Source organism: Acromyrmex echinatior, chromosome 12 (assembly GCF_024713525.1).
Source record: "Acromyrmex echinatior isolate Ae372 chromosome 12, ASM2471352v2, whole genome shotgun sequence".
Taxonomy (NCBI): Eukaryota; Metazoa; Arthropoda; class Insecta; order Hymenoptera; family Formicidae; genus Acromyrmex; species Acromyrmex echinatior.
In genome coordinates, this window is record NC_141863.1 from 6,017,566 (window position 1) to 6,040,774 (window position 23,209).

At 34.3% G+C, this 23,209-nt stretch overlaps 2 protein-coding genes across 2 annotated transcripts in view; one reads left to right on the forward strand and one right to left on the reverse strand.

Moving 5' to 3' along the window:
• Positions 1 to 23,209, reverse strand: part of LOC105149533 (hypothetical protein) — a 183,232-nt gene that overhangs the window by 106,242 nt on the left and 53,781 nt on the right. The window lies entirely within an intron of this gene.
• The window catches only part of LOC105149537 (lost and found), a 222,557-nt gene that overhangs the window by 89,589 nt on the left and 109,759 nt on the right, over positions 1 to 23,209 (forward strand). The window lies entirely within an intron of this gene.

Below are 23,209 nucleotides of genomic sequence, written 5' to 3' on the forward strand. Positions count from 1 at the left end.
ATGTCATTCCATCCATGTTTTAGAAACAATAAAGATAGAATGATAAATGGAAGCACTAATAACGTTTCCCGTTATTGTGGAGTTTACTGTTGCAGCAAGCCCTTTAATTGTGGCATTAAACAGAGAACTGTACTCGCGCGTCGCTGAAAACTTTATCTCCGAAACGCGTCCATAAAATTTCAGTCGCTCGTGACTCCGATAATTTTGATACACTGACGACAGGTTTATTACGGAAAATCCTGCCTCGAGGAAAAATCGAGCGAGAAATCTGGGACATCTCCTTCACGTATACGCGTATATGCCATCGTCTGTGTCTCGCCAAGACTGCTTCCGACTTGCGGAAGGAAATGTCACCGACACGCGGTGACCTATATATTCGCTTCGCCAGCAGGTGCGAATCTTCAGACATATTGGACATCAGGACTCGTGCGAACGGTCAAGTTCGTTCTCGTTTTCGTACACTATCGTATATTTCCGATAAAGCCGCGTTCACGCCGAAAATACGTAAAGCGTGATTTCTTTTCCTCCACTGCTGTACGTCAATTCGCGTGAAAATACGCACTAAGGTGCTATCGCGGCGTCGAGCATTTCCTTTTTCCGCAATCTTCCGACTGTTCCTCCCCGTTAAGCATTGAAGATTGTTCCCTCAAGATTCTGTCAGCGTCGAGATTCTCCATCCTCCCGAGTTCGGGATGCGGCTTTTGTTCGCGTTAGTACTACACAAGTTTTAGCTTCAAACGGTGTTTGCTGGTAGTTGTAGCTTCGTTCTAGATTTTCGGTATCTCTTCCTCTCTCCATCTCGGTTTTGCTCGTCGGTGCGCTTGAAATGAAAATGTAAGAAAGTCCCTTTCAATTTTTGGTCTTTCAATTGAGATTTCCACTGTTTAAGAAGTTCAGATGTCTCACTGCATAATTTATAAAACGGTGCTTTTTAAGCCGCAAAAGTTAATACCTCGGTGTTTGACAAAGTCAAATGTTGAACTTGCAATTAGAATTCTCCTAATCTTCTTCACTTAAACTTTGAAAATTCTACGAACTCGAAATTTCATATAGACTGTATTTCGCTATGAAATCTTGATTTCTACAAAAAAAAAAACAAGTTTCAGATTTGCTGCAAAATGATGGAGTTTCTTGGTTGTATGAGATATAATTTCATGTGACTTTTTCGCGCGACTTTCGGGAGCAAACGCGATGTGCGTGGAAAAAAAGCGAGAACTATCTAAAAAATCGTGTCCTAAAAATTTCAAATTTTAGCTAAACACAAATCTGAAAATAATTTTATTTGAAGCATCAAAATAATTTTGTAGGACTCTCAAGCATAAAGCAAAATTATTTTAATGGTTCAATAAAATTATTTTTAGATTTATATCTAACTAAATTTTTAGATATTTCTGTTAGTTGTTTGTTCTGTTAGTTATTTCTTGTTTATATTATCGTCTGAAAAAAAGACGTTTTTGTACATACACTTTATTGTAAAGAATATTACTAAGACTTCGGTAATTTAAAGCCTTAAGATGCTGGTACAGAATAAAGAAATCCGAGTTCAACTTCCGAGCGAGGAAGTTAATATTTTTCGCAATAAATTTATTTACAGTTTTTCAGCATATTAATATCTTTCTAATAGGATGCCCGAATGAGCATCAAATTAAAATCGTTTGTCAATTTAATTCGTGATATTACTACAGTAATTTAACTGCGGTGCGTAGTTCGAATGACTATAAATATAGTATAATATATATGAATGTATACGAGTGCGAGCGTGGCATAACAGCAGCGCACGAGACTGCTATGCCAAGAGATCCCGGGTTTGATCCCAGGCAGAATCGAAAAATTAAAAATTTGTCGAACGCTCGTAGCTCCTCTCGGCAGGCAATGGCAAACCACCGAGAGTATCTTTGCCAAGAGAACTTTTCTAACAAAAATAGTCGTTCGAAATCGACATCAAACAGTAGGTCCCATATGACTATGTACAATCAACGTGTGGACCACAATGCATATAAGAGAAGTTATCACGCTTGGCCACGAGCAATAGGACTGATTGTGAGAGAAATGATGATGATGATACATATTTATATATATAGTATATATAATAATTAAGATTAAAATATTAAACATATTAAAAATCTAACTTTGACTGTTGTTTTGTGTTATGTCCACTATTTCTTGTTGAATTTTCAAATGTACGGTCCAGTAAGATTTTTATTGTTTATTTCTATTAAGTCATCAAAATAATTATCTAGAATACTCAAACTAGTTGCTAAAATATCGAAACTTTTTGCTCCTTTTTGCTCCATGCATGGAAATTTCTACGTAACTATTTTAATACAATAAAATTATTTTCAAGTCTCTATCTAACTAAACTTTTAGATGCTTCCAAAATCATTCTGTCAATGTATCTAAATTAAAAAAAGTTTCTACATGCGTTTTTCAGACATATTCTTTTCCGCGTTTCTCTAAATCTCTCTCACGTTTCGCAATAAAATAGCGTTAAGCTCCTATCGAAGGGATTAAGTCTTAAGAAACGCCGAGATAAAAAACGGAATGATCGCGTTACCGCAAAATACAGCCGCACGGTGGGAACTGGCGTTGATAATCCTCGTAACTCCTCTGATATCGGATAACACGTGACGTGCTACGATAAGTCACGAGAACGTTGAGGTTGTGCGCGAATGTACGTGCAATACGTGCATATTGCATGCACATGCGCACACATTTATCTATACACACATACACACACATACACACACACGAGTACGCACTGTATTTTCCTTACGTTCGCGTTATTGGAGCGAGCTAATTCGATGTAGTCGCGAAAATGGAAGTATGACGCCCGGAGGCGACGCCGTCAGCTCGCGCTGCGCTATTTCTCTGTTATACTTACATCCGTAGACACAGAGCGCCCTAAAAACGACGCATCAGGGCGGAAATTTCATTCCCGAGAGGATTTGAGGTCGCGTCTTTTCATAACCGTTATCCGCTGTGTATATTTCTAAACGTGTGAAACCGGGTGAGTTCAACGTGGCCGAGAATATTTCGCGATCGTTACCTCGTGCCAGGTTTTTCGATTAGATTCACGTTAAAGGAGCGACGTGAAAGATACGCGTGAAATAGATTTTCTTCACGCGAGTACCCCCCAAGATACGCTGTACGACGACGGCTTCTTTACGGCGTTATATTCTAACAACAGCAGCTTTTCCGCGGTACGACGGTATGCTTGCTCAAGAAGTCTGCTCGCCTTGTGTTGCATATCAATGCAAATTCCACAACCGCAAATTATTCCCTGACAGCAGAGTTATCCACGTCTTCTCGCCGTTCTTCTCAATCGATCTCCGCGCAGCAAAGCGTTCCGTTATGTTCGTGCTGCGTTAACGCGAAATTCCGCGAGACGCAAATAGCGTACTGCTTTTCTCCGTTGCGCGAAATCTCCACCAAAGTGATTTCCGTCGAGGAGCGGAGATGCTGCAACGGCAAGATAATCGTAGACGGATTACAAATTAATTCCCCAGCGCTTTCCTCGTCGGGACGCAGATTCATCCTGTCTTTTCCGATTTTTTTCAACGCTTTTTCCGTCCGTTCGTTTTCACGAGGAGCACGTTTCCGTAAAGCGAGATAATTTACGTTCCCGTTATTCGTTTGGCGTCGCTATATTTTCGTATCCATTGCCGCTTTATTGAATGGCGACTGACAATAACAATTGGAGATATTTATTTTATATTTTATTATTTGTGATATGAATTTTTTGTAAAAATATTTGAAGCCATTCAAGTTAAGCTCGAAATACTTTGTGTTTCATATATATAATTATTTTTTTTATTAAATTTTGATATCAAGGAAAAAAATGAGAAAAAATCTTTGAGAAGATTTCTTTTCATTTCTTTCCTTATTATTTAATAAAACCTTAATAAAATTAAAGAGTCAAAATTTAATTTAAAAAATAATTATTACACGCAAAAATATTGGACACGTTTCGGGCTTAACTTGAGTTTATATATTTTAATAAAGACTTTTTTTATGAAACGCAAATAAACTCTTTAATTTGAAAAAATTTTAATACATATATTGTTACATACGAATAACTAGTGTCGGCTCACATTTCCTTATTATATCATTATATTTATATTGTCTTTAATTTGATTTTAAAGAATTGTGAAAATTTAGATATCAAAAATAGATACATTAAATAAAAGTACTTTTATAAATAAATCGATTGATTTTTAAAATTTTCCGACAAGCGTGAAACCGATTTTTTATATATGCAGGTGATACGATCGTAAAATCTAATGGTTCTAGCGAATTTTGGTCAAGATCATCTTGTGCGCTCGAGCGTGTACGCGCGTGTATGTGTAACCGATTTGCTAGTTACCAGAACGGCAGGTCTCGTAGAAATTCCGAGCAAATCCGCGGTTAAATCCCTTTCGGTTCTATACTACCGCTTAGTATCCAGGATTGTCGAATCGGGTTCGAATCGCAAGCGCTTTGTAGGAACCCGATGTAAACGGCGCCCTAATCGGAACTCTGCGAAAAGCTCGACTCTCGGAATCGACATTTCGTACGTCCAGAGATCCCGATGTAATAAGTCCTCTCGACTGCGAGATCTCGTTCCCCGCCTGCTTAGTTTCGACTTAACTAGCGATCATTAAGACATGGATTTGAAATTTCGCATAAGACGATATTTTAAAATAAAACATTTCCCGTATCTTTTCAATATTTCATTCAGAAAAAGAGCGATTCTACTGAAGTATCTAAAATATAAAATTATTTATATAAAATTTTAAATAGATCGAAACAAATCTGAAAATAATTTTTTAAATCGTCAAAATAATTATATACATTGATAAAAGTCTGATAATAGCTATCAAATGTTGAATGAAATAATTCCAATCAAATATTCGATTAACGTAACCAAAAATAATTTTACTTTTCTATAAATATTTATCAACAAACGGTTGATCATATTATTATATATTTAGTAATTAACTTACTATTTAAAATAGTTATTATACTCAGTAAATTTATTTAAATATTTAAAAAAATAAAATTATTTTTGATTGTATTAAACCAAATATTTGATTGAAATTATTTCACTCAACATTTGGCAATTATATTATATCAGATTTTTTTTCGGTGTGAAAACTCGATGAGAAAACTCGAGCATGATGAGCAATGCTACAAAATATTTTAACATTCTACACCAAAAAAAAATTTAGTGTCTTCAGCAAAACTCTTTAGTGTTGAAGCATTTTTAACAATAGCCATAATAAATAAAAATAATAAATAAAAATAATTTCTTTCCTTTGTAAATAACAAGAAAATTTGTTAACATCAATTAAACAATTTAATTTCGCAATTACAGTTTACTTAAAATTACAGTTTTGCTTGAGGTACATTTTAATGAAAAATTTTCGTTTGGTATATTTCAACCAAATTTGAATTGTTACAGCAAAATTTTAACGTAGACATGAACAAAACATTTCTTCCAGTAGTAACCCGTTTAAGCGTCCTACATAATTATTTTGATAATTCCGACAAACTATTTTTTCAGATCTGTAGGTATTTAGCTAAATTTTTAAAAACTTCAGCGCGCAAAACTGTTCTTTCCATGTACGCGCTTGGGTAAAAAAATATCAGTAATTAAATTGGACACACTAACGATGATAAATCGATTTATTTCTATTTCGACTTTGATGTCTCTCAATTGGCGTGCATCGCGGCGCGGCGCAGATACCATTTACAAAAACTGACCAACGACAGTTTTTATCGTCCCTTCCTCTCCACGATGTTTTCAGGGCGCGCGTCTGTTTTTAATTACTGCAAAAAGCGACAGGAACGACGAGGCGCCGGTCGAGAGGAGCGGATGAAAGAGCGAAAGCGCGCATCGTTTTCGCGTTGAGTTCCAACGATGGGCGGTGGCAACTGGCGCGGTTTTATCGTATAATAAAGCCGCGTCGCAGCCGCGCTGACGGGATAAAAGGAGATGGGAATAGGGACGGTGTTATGCAAAAATATGCTGAATTTTCACCAAAAGTGGCCGGCGAAGTATGCAGCGTCGACTTCTGTGGGCTGGTCGCGTCACGCGGCGACCGGCGGCAACCGGCGGCAACCGACGCCGGGCGTCACGTGGATTTAAGCGTCGAAAATTGCACGTATCTCTTAAAACCGCCGACAAGCGAATATATGCACGATAATTCCCTACTTTTAATTTTCCTTGCCATTCGCGTCCACGTGCGCGCATTCATTCCATCGCGCATTCATATCCCACGAGTCAGATCCCGATCCGCGGTGTAGTCCCCGTTTCGTGATTTTCGCACTTTTACGCACGTAAAAGAGCGCATCATCTCGCGTACAGCAAGTGCGGAATTTCCGCGATAATCGCGCCGTTGCGCCCATCCTAAAAGGACGCAGATACCGAGTTCCGGAGAATTAATAAAGAATATTACGCTTCTTGCGGATAAGCGCGCATATTGTACACAGGGATGTTTGTAGTTTATATTCGCAGAACGGTTAAATTAAAAGTCCCTTGCGACCACTTTGTAAACCCCTGTAACCCTTTGTAAAATCGCAGGTAGATTGCACATGGGATACGCTGGCTTAACAATTACACAACCGCATGACTGACAATTGACGTAGTGAATGAATTCTGAAATTGTATAACGACAAGATCAACGTTCCACTTAGATAATAAAAATTATCTAGACGAAAATCAGATAACGATCTTAAATTTATCTAAATAAAAGATAAAATTATTTAAATGTTGTTTTATTCTGGATAATTTTAAGGTAATACCGCTTTTAAGCAAAATAATTTGGAATATAGAAATAATATGTCATATTTTTATTTATGATATAAAAACTATTTGTATGGCATACAGAAAAATGTTTAATCCGACATGTTGATTTCTTTACTGCTTAAAAAGATAATATAATATAATTGTGCTACAAATATTATTATGAAATACACATTATCCCGTCTTTTTGTAAATTTATAATAAAATATTAATATACTTTAGTAAGCATAAATTCTAGAATTGTAAAGTGAAAATGTATCGTTAATCATTCGTGATATCTGCAGATCCCCAAAATATTATTCATTATTCATCTAATTATCTGATATCTCTCTTGCAAGGAAATCTCCTAATGAGGAAAATTCCATCATAATTCCGTCAGAATTCTACAGAAAACATATACGACTCTATTTCAGTTGTTGAATTCAAGAAAGGAAGAAGCGGCTGGATTAACATATATTTAATGATGGCGCACTCGAGTTTGCGGGGGGTTAATCGAATGCGTCGTCTGCCAGAGATGTTGAGGAAATTTCGTCCTTTCGCATTTTTCGGCGGCTCTCCGAGGACCGATAGGTTCCGCCGTCGTAACCAATGAAGGTGTCTGGAAAGCTTTCTGTCTTATTGGTTTCTGCCCGGTAGAAGCGTTTTCGATTCTCTGTACAGTTTCGTAAGTAGCGATATTTTACTACCTTACCCTACCTCTGCGTTATCTCTTATCTTCCAGAAAGGATACACCGTGTTCTGTTACTTTTCCAAGACGCGTAACGAGAATATATTGATCATTATCTAAATTACCTTGAGATTTAGAATTTATGATCGCGACTCATAAAATTAATATGAAATATTGCACTATTATATATATATATATATATATATATATATATATATATAAATGCCGCAATAAACGTAATTTACGATTAAATTATATTGGCACTTGATTGGCAGTGTATTATTAAATGAATATGACATTTACACATAACGAATCATTATTTTACATTAAATATTAATGCTTATTAAAAGTCATAAAGAGACATAAATTAAGATTTCATTAATTAAATAGAATTCATATAATATAATACTTAGATTCTATTCGTGAATATTTAAAATATGTTTTTTTTCCTAAAAATTTAGAATTTCTCTTCTTTTAAATTCTAAAATAATAAAATATTTGAAATATTTTTTATACTAAGACGTTAAATAAAAAATTAAATCGAAAATGTTATGTTGATAATTTATCTGATCAATGTTTAAATATACATCATACGATGTGTGCAATAAAGGCGCGATATCTACAATGCAATCGAAAATATGTCACCAGCCGATGCATCACTTTCGTTCTGTCGAATCTGCGACTACACTTGACGTTAAGTGCACTTCACTGAAATATGGAGATAGCTGGGCAGAAAATATGAGAAGCGACCGTGTTCGTTCGAATTTATACAGCGCGAAATTAGTGTGTAGATAAATCCAACTGTTCGGATCTTCCAATATTTCAATGCTTAAAGCGATATGCGAAACTTTACGCGTTATACTCTTTCCAAATAATTCCAATTAAAATGCAACAAAATTATTCATAATTTATAACGCTCTAAATAATAATTCCTGAATTATCTCAATATTCTAGCTTTAATTTTACATGTTAAAAATGCATTCTATTTGCGACCGTCGTGTCACGGACATGTCGGCGGCTATAATTAAAAATTATCATTCTCACGAAGTGTTTTGGCGTCCAGATTTAATCACAAACGCAATTAAACGTTCCGAGGGGTAATACGTGTCGTGATTTTAATTAAAACGTCACGCTTGCCGAAATGGCGGAAGATATCGTACGTAGGTTACGCTTGAGATTACGTTTCCTCCAAAATAATTACAAATTCGCCGTCATTATTTCGAGAGTTAAACGTTCTTTATGTTCGTATCGATAAAAAAAATTGGTTCGCGCGAAATACAAAAAAATGTCAAAGTGAAATTTATCGCTCGACGTGAAAATACATTTCACGCATCGACGTAGCATGCCAATAAGCGATTAATCGAATTATTTTCAAACAAACACTGCATTTCTATTGATAGAAATCAGTACAATATTTTATCGCGTGGCGGAATTCTTCATTAGTTGCATGCGTGATGTATAAACATTGTAAAACAATAAAATTAATGCTTATCGCTGAAAATGAAGTTTTTCTCGATGTATTCATATCTATACATAAAGATCTAAAATTTTGTTCGTTAAAGATCTGAAAATAATTTTAAACAATAAGAGAAAAATATTACAAAAATTCTCAAAATAAATTAAAAATTCAGCAAAGTAAGATTCAAATTTTTATTTAATACAATTCATTTTATAGATTAGGAAATTAGATATTTTTATTGCCTTCGCAATAAAACTTTGTACACTGCTTACACTGCTTGTAAAAATAATTTTGTTTAATCATCAAAATAATTATGTTGGAATCTAAAAAATGTTGAGAGCAATGCAGCAAAAAGTCCTGATATTCCAGTAATCAATTTGAGCGTCCTACATATCATAATTATTTTGATGGTCCAAAATTAATTTCAGATCTGTGACTAATTACATTTTTAAGTACAGTAAAACTGTGTAAAGAAGATACAGAGAAAGATACAAAGAAAGCGAATCGTACTAACGCGATTTTATGTCTCCACGTAGCTCTTAAAAAGTTAATTCGAAAATCATGATAAACAGTTTCTCTTTATTGCAGTTTCTGTATCGCACAAAAAAGTATCGATTACATTCTTCTATATACACCGAGAGTTTAATTGGGTTACGTGGTAATTGGTTTCGCCAGGTAAGGCGAATCATTTCGTCAGAAATCTGGCCGCACTGAATGGTCGAGGATTGTGTGTATCGAGAGAATATTCCGGGGGTTTGCAACACAGAAAGTTAAATTGCAAATATCTATTCTAGAGAAAGAGAGAGAGAGAGAGAGAGAGAGAGAGAGAGAGAGAGAGAGAGAGAGAGAGAGAGAGAGAGAGAATCGTAAGAGAAGATAAAAGTCGAAGATCGATTTAAAAGCGAATCTGATACACTCGTAACAGTCCAATCAAGTGAGTGTATTTTGAAAATTCATACAATTCTTCTCATCACCGACATTTGTAGCAAGAAGTAATAACTTATTTATTATGAAAAAAATAAAACAACTATAATCAATTAAATATAAACAAAAAATTGCATTATTAAATATTGTAATTAATCTATTTACGTGTGTATAGAGATTACAATAATCTCTTTTACTGATCCCAGAAATCTTGCACCCTCTTCGAATTTTTCAATTATATTATCGGGCACACGTGCGCACTCAATAACCCAACTTTGCCTGGCAATTGCAATTTTGATGCGGGTTCTATCCGTTCGATCTACTGGATTTATATGGTACTTGATTGAATTATAACCGGTGATGTGCCGTCGTCGAGGGTGGTACACATCCTGCCGGAGGGTTGTAACAAATTGGTCCCTTACTCTCGTTGGTTTTAAGGCCAACGCGAAGGGTACTTTAATCCCGCGATAGAAACGAGCTTGTGTATCCGGCAACCGGTATACATCGCGGCCTGTAAATACGGCGTGTAATACCGTGATGAACTGGCTTTGCGCGGGTGACGTAAAAAAATATGCATTTTGCTCTAATTACTGTGTTTTAACCTTTCCATCTCTGTATAAATTATATTTTAATAAAAATATAATGAAATATTAATTTAAATATTATACGACATGATAAAAGTACAAAGCTACAATTTTCCTCTCATAAAAAATAAATATCATCAATAATAATGTAACTTTGAATCACATTTTTCATTAATTAAGTCTAAATTTATAACTTTTCAGACACACATTTATTATTTCACATTTATTTCGTTATAACAAATTATTATTACATTATTCTATTGTATTTCCTGACATTCATTGCTTTTGCGCATTTAATTTATAAATAAATTGAAAAAACAAGTTTAAGAAACAATAATTTAAAAATGTCCGTATTATGCGCTTCCGAACTCCGCATAAGATTAATATTTACAAAATATAGTATATTATATTGTAAGAAGTTAAGGGTTGCAAGTCATTTATCGATCATTAATCTTGGTTGATAAATTATATAACACTTCCTGTCTCATACTAAATATATTTTAACATTAAATATAATTACGTGAAGTAATTTAGTAAAAGAAAATTTAAATTAGATTGCGTTAGTTAATTAACGCAGTAATATCAAGATGGAAAAGGATAATAGTACGAGACAGAAAACGAGACGAGATGAGAAGAAAGGTCGCAGATTGTAATGAATGCCGTGAGTAATTGGTAGAATACGTGGAATATGCGACTTAGGGAAACTAAAATTAACACGGCGGATAGTAACTTGGCTCGGTAGCTGCATTAGCATATTATCTACATATGTGCAAGTGTAGTTGAAGATATCTTCTCTTATTATTAATCTTTGTTCTTATAATCTTTGTTCATTATTATTTAGCGATCGTTTTTCATAAATAAGCAAAAAAGATGTTAACATGTGTAAAAGATAAAATAAGTAAAAAGTGTGTTTAAAGCAAAAAAGTAAAAAGTTTGTTTGTTCACATATGTTTGCTTCTCTTCAGGATTGAACTTATCAATTTAAATTAGAAACATTTTAAAATTTTCTTCCAAATCAATATTTTCAAATTATCTTAACAAATTATATCATTAATCTTTAATTATCCCTAATAAAGAATTTTGATTGAATTGCACGTTTCTTTTGCTTTAACTCTTCGTAAACTGAATTGGCGATATTTTATGTATTTGATTTGAAAAAAAAAAAAACGCAGTGTGAGCCGTAAATTCAGACAGTATTATGGCGAAAATATTCAACGACCATGCGATTTTTAATGTTAAAAGCTTTATTTGCGAAAGAGAATAAAATTCCTCGATGTGATAATAAATCTACCGTGCATTCATACGATCCTTTTCGAAATTTTCGAGATTTTAAATGGAGGAAATGGATATGTAAAATTACGTCATCAGGAAAAATATAAAATTATATTCGAATTCGGAATAGCAATAAAAATTTTTCAATAGGTTCTTTAGTTTCCATTTAATTTAATTTTTCTAGGTATACTATAATAATATAAAAAAATATAAGAAATAGTAAAAAAAAATCGATATCTCTTTCTTCCTTACAACGTACGACGTAATATATTTTTATATAGGAATTAATAATTTTTGAAATTTTTGGTAACAATAGTAAAGTTTCAGATCCAGATAATAAAAGATAAAGACATATATTATGCGCTGGCAAGTTTGGGATTAAAATGGCAGGATAACGGCAGGATCCAATATGTGTGTGTGTGTGTGTGTGTGTGTGTGTGTGTGTGTGTGTGTGTGTGTGTGTGTGTGTGTGTGTGTGTGTGTGTGTGTGTGTGTATCGATTGAAAGTGGCGCGATTACATAGGGAGTCTGAGTTATCGGCAGCTTGCGATCGCATCGTTACACGGTTATCGCAACGTGCATACGTATATACGTACAATGCGCGACGCAAACGCATAACAAACAATATGTGCTTTATGCAACCGGCTGTAATTGGAAAAATATGGTTGTAGAAACGGGGCGCGTTTTACTTGCTCGTGCGAATCGAATTGAAAAATCTGATGCGGATTTCGCTCTGTTTGTTCACGTAGCGCGGTTCATAGGATAATTTTGCAAGTACAATAAAAAAGAACGCTCGTGAAGGAATAATAAGAGTTAGTAGCATAATGTAACGATATTTTGTCACAAGAAAATAATAAGTTCGAACGTTTAAAAATCAATAAAAATTCAAGTTACATAATGATTTCAATTTGTGGTACTATTGATGTGTCTGATATTTTATTTATAAGAAATAAATATATAAACTAACAATTTTTGTATTATTTAAAATATTGTATTATTGACATAAAGGATTAAAATGTGGAAACTAGAATGAGATGACTTTTTAATATCTAATTACCAGTCGGCAATTTTGATTTATCCAACAAATTCCAGACTGAATTATTAAAAGTAATTATTAAAAGATAATAAAAAGAAAGAATTATAGTTATCTTTAGAACTTCTTTATCGTATATCCCGGTCCGGTAAAAGATTGCGTTCTCGTTAATCGGGATTAAGAGCGAAAGATTAAGGGAAACCTCCCCGATGCGGATGTTACAAGTTCTATGAAGGACCGATGAGCTCCTTGCTCGATAGTTCGTTAACCCAAACCTGAAACCATAATATCGTTAAAGTTGTTTACTCAGACCGCACGTGAAGCTCAAATAATTCAATGGAGTAAGTTGCTCTTTTTTGGGTCAAAAATATTTTTATTTCCTTTACATTCTTACTATATTTACTCGAAACATGATTCGTTCACGTTATTAAAAAGAATTCCGTTATTAAAGAGAATTATTTCGAGAAATCCTATATTTAAATCGAATTATAATAATGAACAAAAATAGCAAACGATGAAAATAAAATAATATAATACTAAAAAAATTAAAAATCTCTTCATTCTATTAAGCATTGATTTCAACTAATTAAATCTTTTTAAATAACAAATTTAATCTTCGGCTTACCATTTTGACCTATTTCAGCTGTAACGATTGAAATTTGCGAAAATTGCGAATTCATAAAAATTCAGATATTCACATCACTTATTGTGATAGATTTAAAACGCAAAATTGAAATTCGACTTCTGTCAATTCTGTGTTTACGAAACGCATAACGTGTAATCGAATCATGAATAATGAAAATTTAATTGCAATCAGGACGAGAGAGAATTTCGAAGAACCGATTTCGGAGAAGCGAGGAGTCATCGATCTACGACTGCCTCGTCGTTTTGCGGTATCCGCGAAAAAGTTATTGCTGTTGAAGCTATTGAAGAACGTGAGCTGACTGGAATTGCAAGGCGGGAGAGTTTCCCAAAGTTTTGCCGGAAAAGGCGTCGTCTTAGCAACCACTAGTAGTCGTACATAAATGGCTACATGCTTTCCAGATATCTCGTAAAGTGTGTATATGGGAATTCTATCTATTAATAGTCAGCGAAACTCTATATAAATAGGGCAATAATAAGTGAGAGAACCGCATTTCTCACAGAGTTGGCATTTGTCCGTTATCTGTATTCATTATATACGTTTCGTTGGCCTTCTGTTCTATCTAATAATGCGGTTGCTTTTACCATACGCGTATACGCACACACACACGAGTTGCAGTATTACGTATATCATGTACGTATTTACCTCAAATTCATAATTAAACATTTCTACCGGTTCATTTTAATAACGTTAAAATAATAAGAGGGATGCTACACGCGGGCAACAAGAGCAATTACTACATCATTGTAATGAAATGTAACGAGAAACAGAATACAAATATATGTATTTTAATAAAGTTAATTAATATTAAATAACGTCCTTCCTCCCTTTTCTCGTTGATAAAGTAATCAAATATTATTATAAATGTCAGAGGAAAATAAAAAAAGAAGAAGCAATAATAGATAGTCTTCTTGAATTTCATATGTTTTATGATTTAATTAAACACACATGAGTGTGAAAAATCATATTCCATCAAGATGATTCGTGTGCCTAATAATATTTCTTGTAAATTGATATCTATAATTTTCAGTTTAAGCAAATTGTGCGCCGATTATTAACAGCTTTCTAAGATGCGTATTTGCATCAATAATATTAAATTGCTTGTCAATTTAATTGTCAATTAATTGTAATACTATTCCGGTTTAGGATTGTGTTTCAAGACCGACAAATTATTTAACCGTCATAGTTTGAATCAAAGACTAAATTAATCGAGATAATCACAAAAAAATCTTGAGATTAAGATATTTCGTTGTCATGAATACTTTTTTTAAATCTGTATAATGTATATATATATATATAAATCGCTTCTTCAAGCTAGTAAAAAATTATTCTATGCACATCTTTTTCTGTTTAAGAAACTGCTGAGAAACAATAATTAATTTTATTTCTAAGGCAGCACAAAATATTAATTTCATTTATTGATGTCGAATCGACTGTTAAGAATCATAGAAAACTAATAAGCTTGAAGTTACAAAAATTCTTAAAAGTTCATTGAACATAAATCAGAGAAATCGGCAAGTGATATGACTGTACAGAATAAAATGTAACATAAATAATGAAGCTAATAAAAGCTCGGCCATTCAATTCAACTCAGACTAATGTTTTACGGGTGATATTTACAGCATCGCGCAAAAATATATATTATGTGCGACACAATTGAAACGTCCGCCACATAATTGCAATGCGCACAATGACAGTGTTCTACATTATGACCCGTGGATCGCGCGAAGGGATTTAATGTGGCGAAGACAATTAGATCGAGTGCTTCGCGAAGAAACAAGAAACTACAGTTTATTTCTTCTAACTGTCTGGACAGGATCACGACAGGATATCCTGCAGTTTCGTCGCAGCGCGTTCTTCCGAGAGAATAGGTTCTCTCGCGCAGCCACTTCTCCTTTTAGTTCGATGATATCCCCGAAAATAAATGGGTAATTGGATTCCTTCCTAAGATACTGGAACAGAAAGCTGATGGAGTATCGGAGGAGCTGAAGATTCTCTTCCACCTACAACGTACACCCCACTTTCCATTCTGCCAGTCACCTGCCATTAACTCTAAATCAATCCTTTCGCGCCGATAAACTTTCGCATCCCTTAAGAAAACGTCAACTTCTCGGCACCTCGAAAATCTTGCGCGAAAATCTCTGCTAAAATTATTCTGACTAACGATAACGTCGTGGATTTGCTGCGTGAATTGCTTCGCATTGAACAAATGCGTATACGAAAAGAATCATTTTTCGCAATACATTCTTTAAAAGATTTTAAGTGTGCTAGTAGCATCAAAATTAACGATCAAAAATTAATTTGCGAAGATTATTATTTCAGTTAAATGATTGTGTTGTAAGGTTAATAGTATGTGGCATACAGTTTGATTGACAATGAGATAAATGTATTTAGAGAAATTTATATATATAATTATTATTATCCTAATATCAAGCTTTGACAGTATTTGGCGGCTCTTCGTATATTTCAGAACAATTTTACTAAAATATCTAAAAATTCAGCTAGACGCGGATCTGAAAATAATAAAATTTTGTTGGACCATCAAAATAATTATATAGGAAATTCAAGCATGATGAGCAATGCTGCAAACAATTTTGATATTTTAACAACCAGCTCGAGCGTTCTACGTAATTATTTTAATTATTATAATAATTATTTTAATAATCCAACGAAATTATTTGACTAAATTTTTGGATACTTCAGCAAAATTCGTTCTTTCCATGTAGGTATATCAATCGATATTATCGAGAAGAAAGCAATTATGGTTAATGGAAAATTATAACAACCGCAATTATGGATCTGCAATAGAATTTCTCAAACAGAAACTTCTTGTTAATCGATTTACCATTCCACAATAAATCTAAAGCAGTGTAAAATTACATTTTTTCAAATACTTCGTTTTCTATTTCAAATTAATCTCGAAAAATGTATTAATATAATATCGCAAGTTGTAAGGAAATGAGAAAAGACCAATATGCGTCATATATTTTTATTTTTAAGTACCTTAATCGCATTATCAATATTGGCTAAGAGAAATATTTGCGACAATCAGCTTCGTCATTCTCTGCATCTACCACTCATCTTGCACATCGAGATAACGTATACATACGTATACTTCGGGCGTTATACGAAGAACCTGAGAGGCGCAAAAAGGCGTCTTTCGCGACTCCAACTTGAGGACGATGAGAACGACCGTGTAACGGCAGTTACGCGGAAAAAGCGGTCGGTGCATCTGCGCAGAAACATTTCTCTTAGCTTATACACGTCTTTCATCTCTTTATGCACAGGTGGACCGCGAAGGGGAGGAAGCAAGAGAGACGAGGGAGAGACGGAAAGGATGGAAAAACTCTCGAGAAGTCGCGGAAGAAAAACGCGAAAGAAAATGCGAATCGTCCGCTTGACATAACTGGAGAAATGCTTCCTGATCTCTCGCGTTTCTACCTCGCTGCTTGCCTTTGACAAGTACTAATACGAATTTCGTCGGCTTCCTCTTTCCACCTCTGCTCCGCTTCCATTTTCGTCGCCTCCTCATAGTCTGTTTTAACGCGATATATCATTGTCGAATATTTTCTCGCCAAAGCGCGAGCAGATTCGATGAGAGACAGAGGCGTAGCGACGGACTATACGGGATGGGCGAAGAAGTATCATGAATTTTTCTCTTGGAGAAATATCGAAGATAAAAAGAAAAAAAAATGTGAATATACTTTCCAATTTATTTAAAAAAATTTGGATAATTCGTGAGTATAAAATTTAATCGCGTATCTATTTAAAATGTATGATCTGTTAATCTGAAAAATATTATAAATATGAATTCACGATATATAAATTCGGTGGTAGAGAGGTCTAATTTTGCTGCACTTTGCTGCGCCATTGGCGAAATGAGAACTCGACCGTGTCGCGGAGAGAATCCATATAAAATTCAGGTATCCTGAAAGCCGTCGATTTGACGATGAAACAAAAAAAGGGCACTCCGTCGGGGGAGACATTACGCGACTTTTCATGTCGTACTCGTGATCGATCGTGTTTGCATTACCGTGGTATGCGCTCGATTTTGCAAGATTTATGGCTGTTTCGTTTGATAGGTGAGGCTATTTCGCAGCTTCGACCGCGCGAAGAAAATAGGGAAGGCTATTCTCGCTACGCCGCGCACGAATTTCACTACGAAATTGCCGTTACGTGAATGAAATTGCTGTTAACGATCGCGGTTATGCCGAACCTGAGTATTAATTGAGGGTTTTGCACCGCAAGTCAAGCATGTCCGCAATTTATTATCTCGCATCGAGAGTACGAAGCGATATTTATCGGTAAGCGAATCCTGTAAACTGTACTCTGAACTTCTGTATCTCTTGATATCGCTGCATCGACTCATCGTCATTTCACGAAGTATCTAATGCAATGTAAAATATAAGTAAATTTATACGATAAAAAATATTTTGTATTTGAGTTACTGGATCTTATTAAAATTTTTGTGTTTTTAACATATTTTCGAGTGTCAATTTAACATAATGTGATTGTGGCATTTAAATATTTTATGTTGGATTGATATTTAATATTTCTTAAAATAATTTATGAGTAACTGAATAAATAACATAAAAATAATGTGTATTTTAAAAGACATTCTAAGATAAATGAATAATATTTTAATTTAACATATTATAATATTGACTTTACTGAAGAAATATGTGCTTTTACAATTTGCTCACAAATTGTGCGTATTAACTGTATTAAATATGATACTAATTTTCCAACTATCATCTCAAATATTTATTAGGTGTTGGAATTAATTCGTAGCATTTTTAATGAAAGAATGTTATTTATTTCACATGAGCATTAAAAAATACATTAATGAAAGTACTTCCCATCACTTGTAAAACGCTACGAATTAATTCCAACACCTAATAATTTTTTTTTTAAACTTTGAATTGATCTCGATGAATAGATTATTGTGACAATTATAGAGAAACTTGGCGCAATCTGGAGTAACAATAATTAATTAATAGCTTCCGATTCATACACTCATGCTTTACTCGCACTTGCTAATACAATAGTCTTTTTTATAGCACAAAAATAAATTTGCTTCGTAAAACGTTTACTTACTCGCGCGTTGAGGATTTTTATTCAGGGATTATGTCGACTATATTTACGGGGGGGGGGGGAAGGAATCTTTTTTTCCTCGTGTCGCAGACTATCCAGTCGCTAGTTAATGCACTTGTCTGCAGGTCGTTTAATTATTCTCTACATTACTCTGAAGCAAGAAAGGCAGCAGGAGCGAGAGTAGGACGAGGAAAGTTGAACTGATTGTGAGCTGAGTATAGTCACCGTAAGGTATCCAGAACAAATGGCGACGATGTTCTTGAAACTCGTTACAACTTCGAGTCAGCCGGTTAATTTGTTGTTTGCACTCTGATTCTGAGACATTCTTTCACTGCACTTTGTTAAGGGTCGCAAGTCAGGAAAGGTGAGGAAAGAGGAAGCAACTTTATGCCCTCAAGGTCGCGAATACATTTTCAATAAAGTTTAATTAATTCGCTGTTCGCGAAGATTTAAATAGCCATCGCGTTCGAAAGATGCTCTCGTTCCGGTCTCATTTAGCTTTTTTTCTCGGTATCGACAGTAAAAACAAAATGAACGATTTCCGTTCTCAAAGTAAACCCGTGCTGCAGATTGCAACACGAATAATTACGTCCAATCCGCATCCCGTATTCGTCAAATCGATATTTCGCATAAAAAAGCGTGCTCCAGATTTTCATATTTTACCGACCAAATGTCGGAGTTCATGCGAGACCTAGTTATTTTTTTTTTTTTTTTTTTAATAAATTCCAGCGCAAATTCTTTTCCAGCGACTTCAGCGGATCGATACGATGAGAACAAGGATTAAAGTGGGTATACAGACAGATATGATTAAAGACAGCTTTTACGATGTAGGAAGTAATATAAATTTGTAAGCAAATGAAATAAAATGTAACTGTTATTTTTATTGTAATCTAAGAGCAATAGAATTAATATATATAATTCTGCATATATTTATAATATATTAATAATATCACGTATAATATAATTTTTTACAATAAATTTCAAACTTATAATTTTCTTTTACTGTCAAAAACCTACCGCCAAAGTTAATTAATTAATTAAAACCTGTGTTATTAGGTGTTGGAATTAATTCGTAGCGTTTTACAAGTGATGGGAAGTACTTTCATTAATGTATTTTTTAATGCTCATGTGAAATAAATAACATTCTTTCATTAAAAAACGCTACGAATTAATTCCAACACCTAATATTAAAAATTAATTTCTAAAAATGATATATATGATTTAAAATATTTTTCTGTAATATAAATATAAATCTGTAAATTTCGATATAATTAAAAAAGTTTTAAAATATAATTTGAAGCATGTTTCAACATATTTGTTTTATCAGAAAATTAAAATTCTTGTAAAATGTTCTCATCACGGATTTATCTCTACAGAATTTCGAATTAAAATTTGCTCAAATACTATCTTATCACGTGCGGTTTGAATACTCTATAAATTCGTTTTAATAAATAAGCAAGCACAGCGAATAATTTTTCTTCCTTCAAAGGAAGGATCATTTTTAACTTTTTCTTAGCTACCGACGATATTCTATCTTGTTCACGTTATTCGATCAATTCGCGGTTCAACGACTCATCTTTTCTCGATTGAGCGTTTTCGACTATTTGCTTCCTCTCGGTTAATCGCGTCTGACGAAATGCAGACGACGCGAGATTCCTCTACTCGCCCAAGAGAAAGTTTTTAATCTTTCCGTCGGGACTCACCAGAATTAAGCGACAGTTATCTCGAAGATAGAACGTATAGTCCGTCCGTGAGATTATCCCCGGGATTAAGGCTCGCATTACGACGAGCCTCGATTACTGCCGTCCATCGGCAGAATGTTTGCCGGTATTATCCGAATTACGCGGGCATGAAGAATCCTTTTAATTAAATGAAATTCCGCCTAGACGAAAAAATTCTCGATGTGATAAGATCACGTCCATGCGTTATTGACCTTAGGACCTTACAGCGAAGACATTTCTTGAGTCCACTTTGAGTAGTTTATACTCAAGTTTATATGGAGATACATGAAGAACCGCCAAATGCAATCAAAACTAGATGTTGGAATTATTATATATAATATTTAGGAATTTATATATGTATATAATACATTTATCTCAAACTGTGTGCTGCATACTGTTGGCCTTACAAAGCAATCATTTAACTAAAATAATAATTTTCACAAATTAATTTTTGATCGTCGATTTGACGCTATTATATAGCACACTTAAAATCCTGTAAAGAATTGCGAAGAATATTATCTCACTCAGGAGTCGAATCTAGAACTTTCCTATTTTTCAAATGGGTAACTTAAATCCCTTAAGAATTTATATGTATAATTATTATTATCCCAATATCTCTCTTTGACCGTATTTGAGTCCTCATATATTTTTGTAATGTGTTATTTCATATAAATCGGTCGAATTTTTATTCTTACCAAAATACATTTATTTTTAAATACTGTCTTATTATAACATAGTGCAGTTTTTAATAAAGAGATTAAAGTTTGACGTAAATATACGATATCTTGCACGTATAAAGTTAGAAACCAATTTAAACTTAAAAGTGGGTCGGAACGATAGCAGTCGCGTGAAGTTTGAGTGAAAGTTAATTCTATAAAGTAATCGATGAACTTAAAGACTTATCGGATAATGCATCTGCATCTCTCAGTCAATTACGAAATTATATTTTCCTTGACATTCCGTTGCGACGCTCATATTTGTCAACTCGATCGATCCTCGATTTCACGCTGCTTCAACACGTTCACGGAGAGCAACTTTAGACTTTTAGAGGCTTGATTAACACCATAGGTTACCACCCGACGTTTCATCGACTTTTTCCACGGTCTCACAGCAAGATCAGGACGACGAAGGGCCAATAACGGTCGAGAGTTCGGAAAGTAACGACGATGCTTACGATTATTGCCACTGCCTTACGGACGATTAATTTTCGCTGACATTTTTAGGAGCAGTGCAGCAAAAACTGTAGGCGGGTCCCTCCACAGCGGACTCTAATCGATTCCGAAACGAGATTTTCAGCGGTGACGCGTGCCTAGCATCGCGAAAGCCGCGTCGCGGATACAGAAATAAAAAGTAAAAAAACGAACGCGTGATCCAATTCTGCGGTAACCCCCGCGCATGCTGAAAAGGGCGAGAAAAACGTCGCGCGACGTGTGTGCCCTGCGCTATTTTCCGCGAGAATTGGCAAACGAAGTGTCAAGAGTTTGCCTTTTTGTCGGGTGACGGTCGACGCGACGTATCAAAATAAAATTAGAAAAATTCTCTGTGAAATCAATCTACGTCATCGACGTTTTAGTCCAACTGTCTGAAGCACGTATAATTTATACGATTTCTTACGAAAAGCAGATAGAAAAAATGATTTTGTTAAGCCTAAAAATTTAGTTAGATACAGATTGATTTTGAAAGTAATTGGACCATCAAAATAATTATGTAGAATGTTGGTTTTGTTAGAATGGCAAATCTTTTTGCAACATTACTCATCATATTTGAGATTCCTACGTAATTATTTTAATATCTATTTTATTATCTAAATTTTTAGATATTTTAACAAATCGTTCTTTTCACACTTTAGAGCGACAATATTAAATAAGATAAAATAAATGTAATAACTAAAATAAATGTAAAAATATAATGTATTCTATGTCTTGACTTTTTCAGAGTTGTTAATATTGACCTTCATATGCCCTTTATAATCTTTGTATTGTTTCTTAAAATTCAGAGTCCTATATTCTTTATTATACGATTTTAACATTAAATAGAGATGTCAAAAAAAGGCCGATTTTTGCCCAAAAAGATGTAAGTAAAAAGGAATAATTCTTGTAGATTTTGTAAGTAAAAATAGTGTTTTTCGTAGATTTTGATCTCCTGCGATAAAGTTATTAAAAAGTTCGTAGCATTTTAGGAACACTTTGAAAATTAAGCACGAATACTTGTGTACTTATTCAAATTTCAATATTCCTGTTCCTTGTGAGGTTCTCAAACGCCACGAACTTTTTAAGAACTTTCAGCACCTTTCCAATATTCTTTTCTGGACATTAAAACAGTCGAGTGTCTCGCAATTAAGTTTCTATAAATTATTTTAACATCAAAATGTTCCATGCGTTTAACCAGGACAGGATTATGATGTCCTATAAAATTGATCACATTTTAAAAATTAAGCATCTTCCATTTTTGTCAGATAATGCTATCTGTCTTTAGTTCTATTCTAAACGTGTTCAAAATTCTGTCTCCCGGAACTCATTATAACTATGTAACGCATAATCGATTTTGGAAAACAGTCTGACGGCGTTCTACGATGCGATGCAGTTGCATCGATAACGATTGCATCGAGGCAAATCTCGTTGGGGTGCAAATTTGTTTCACGATCTGCGTGTGAATGCATCGCGTTAACAATACCGCGTAACGATTTCCGCGGGCTACGAGCCCGCCCGGAGCACTTAAAACCGGTCGTCTACGTTTACGCGGATTACATCCGCGAAATTTATTCAAAGATATGGAATACCTTAGCGGTATAGCGCGAAATTATCGTGGTTTCTACTACCGTCGGTGCACCCGTTCGCAGATTTAACGGAAGCAGGCACAGACGGTTTATAATTGCGCGATTTGAATAATGCTTATTTTGGTGCTAAACGGAGAAACTCACGTGGGTTTAGTTAATACATAAGGAACTAATGTCTTTAAAACTTTCAGTTTGAGTTTTATCTCATAAAATTTCGACTCATATAGATATATCTACGGTTAAATTCTACAT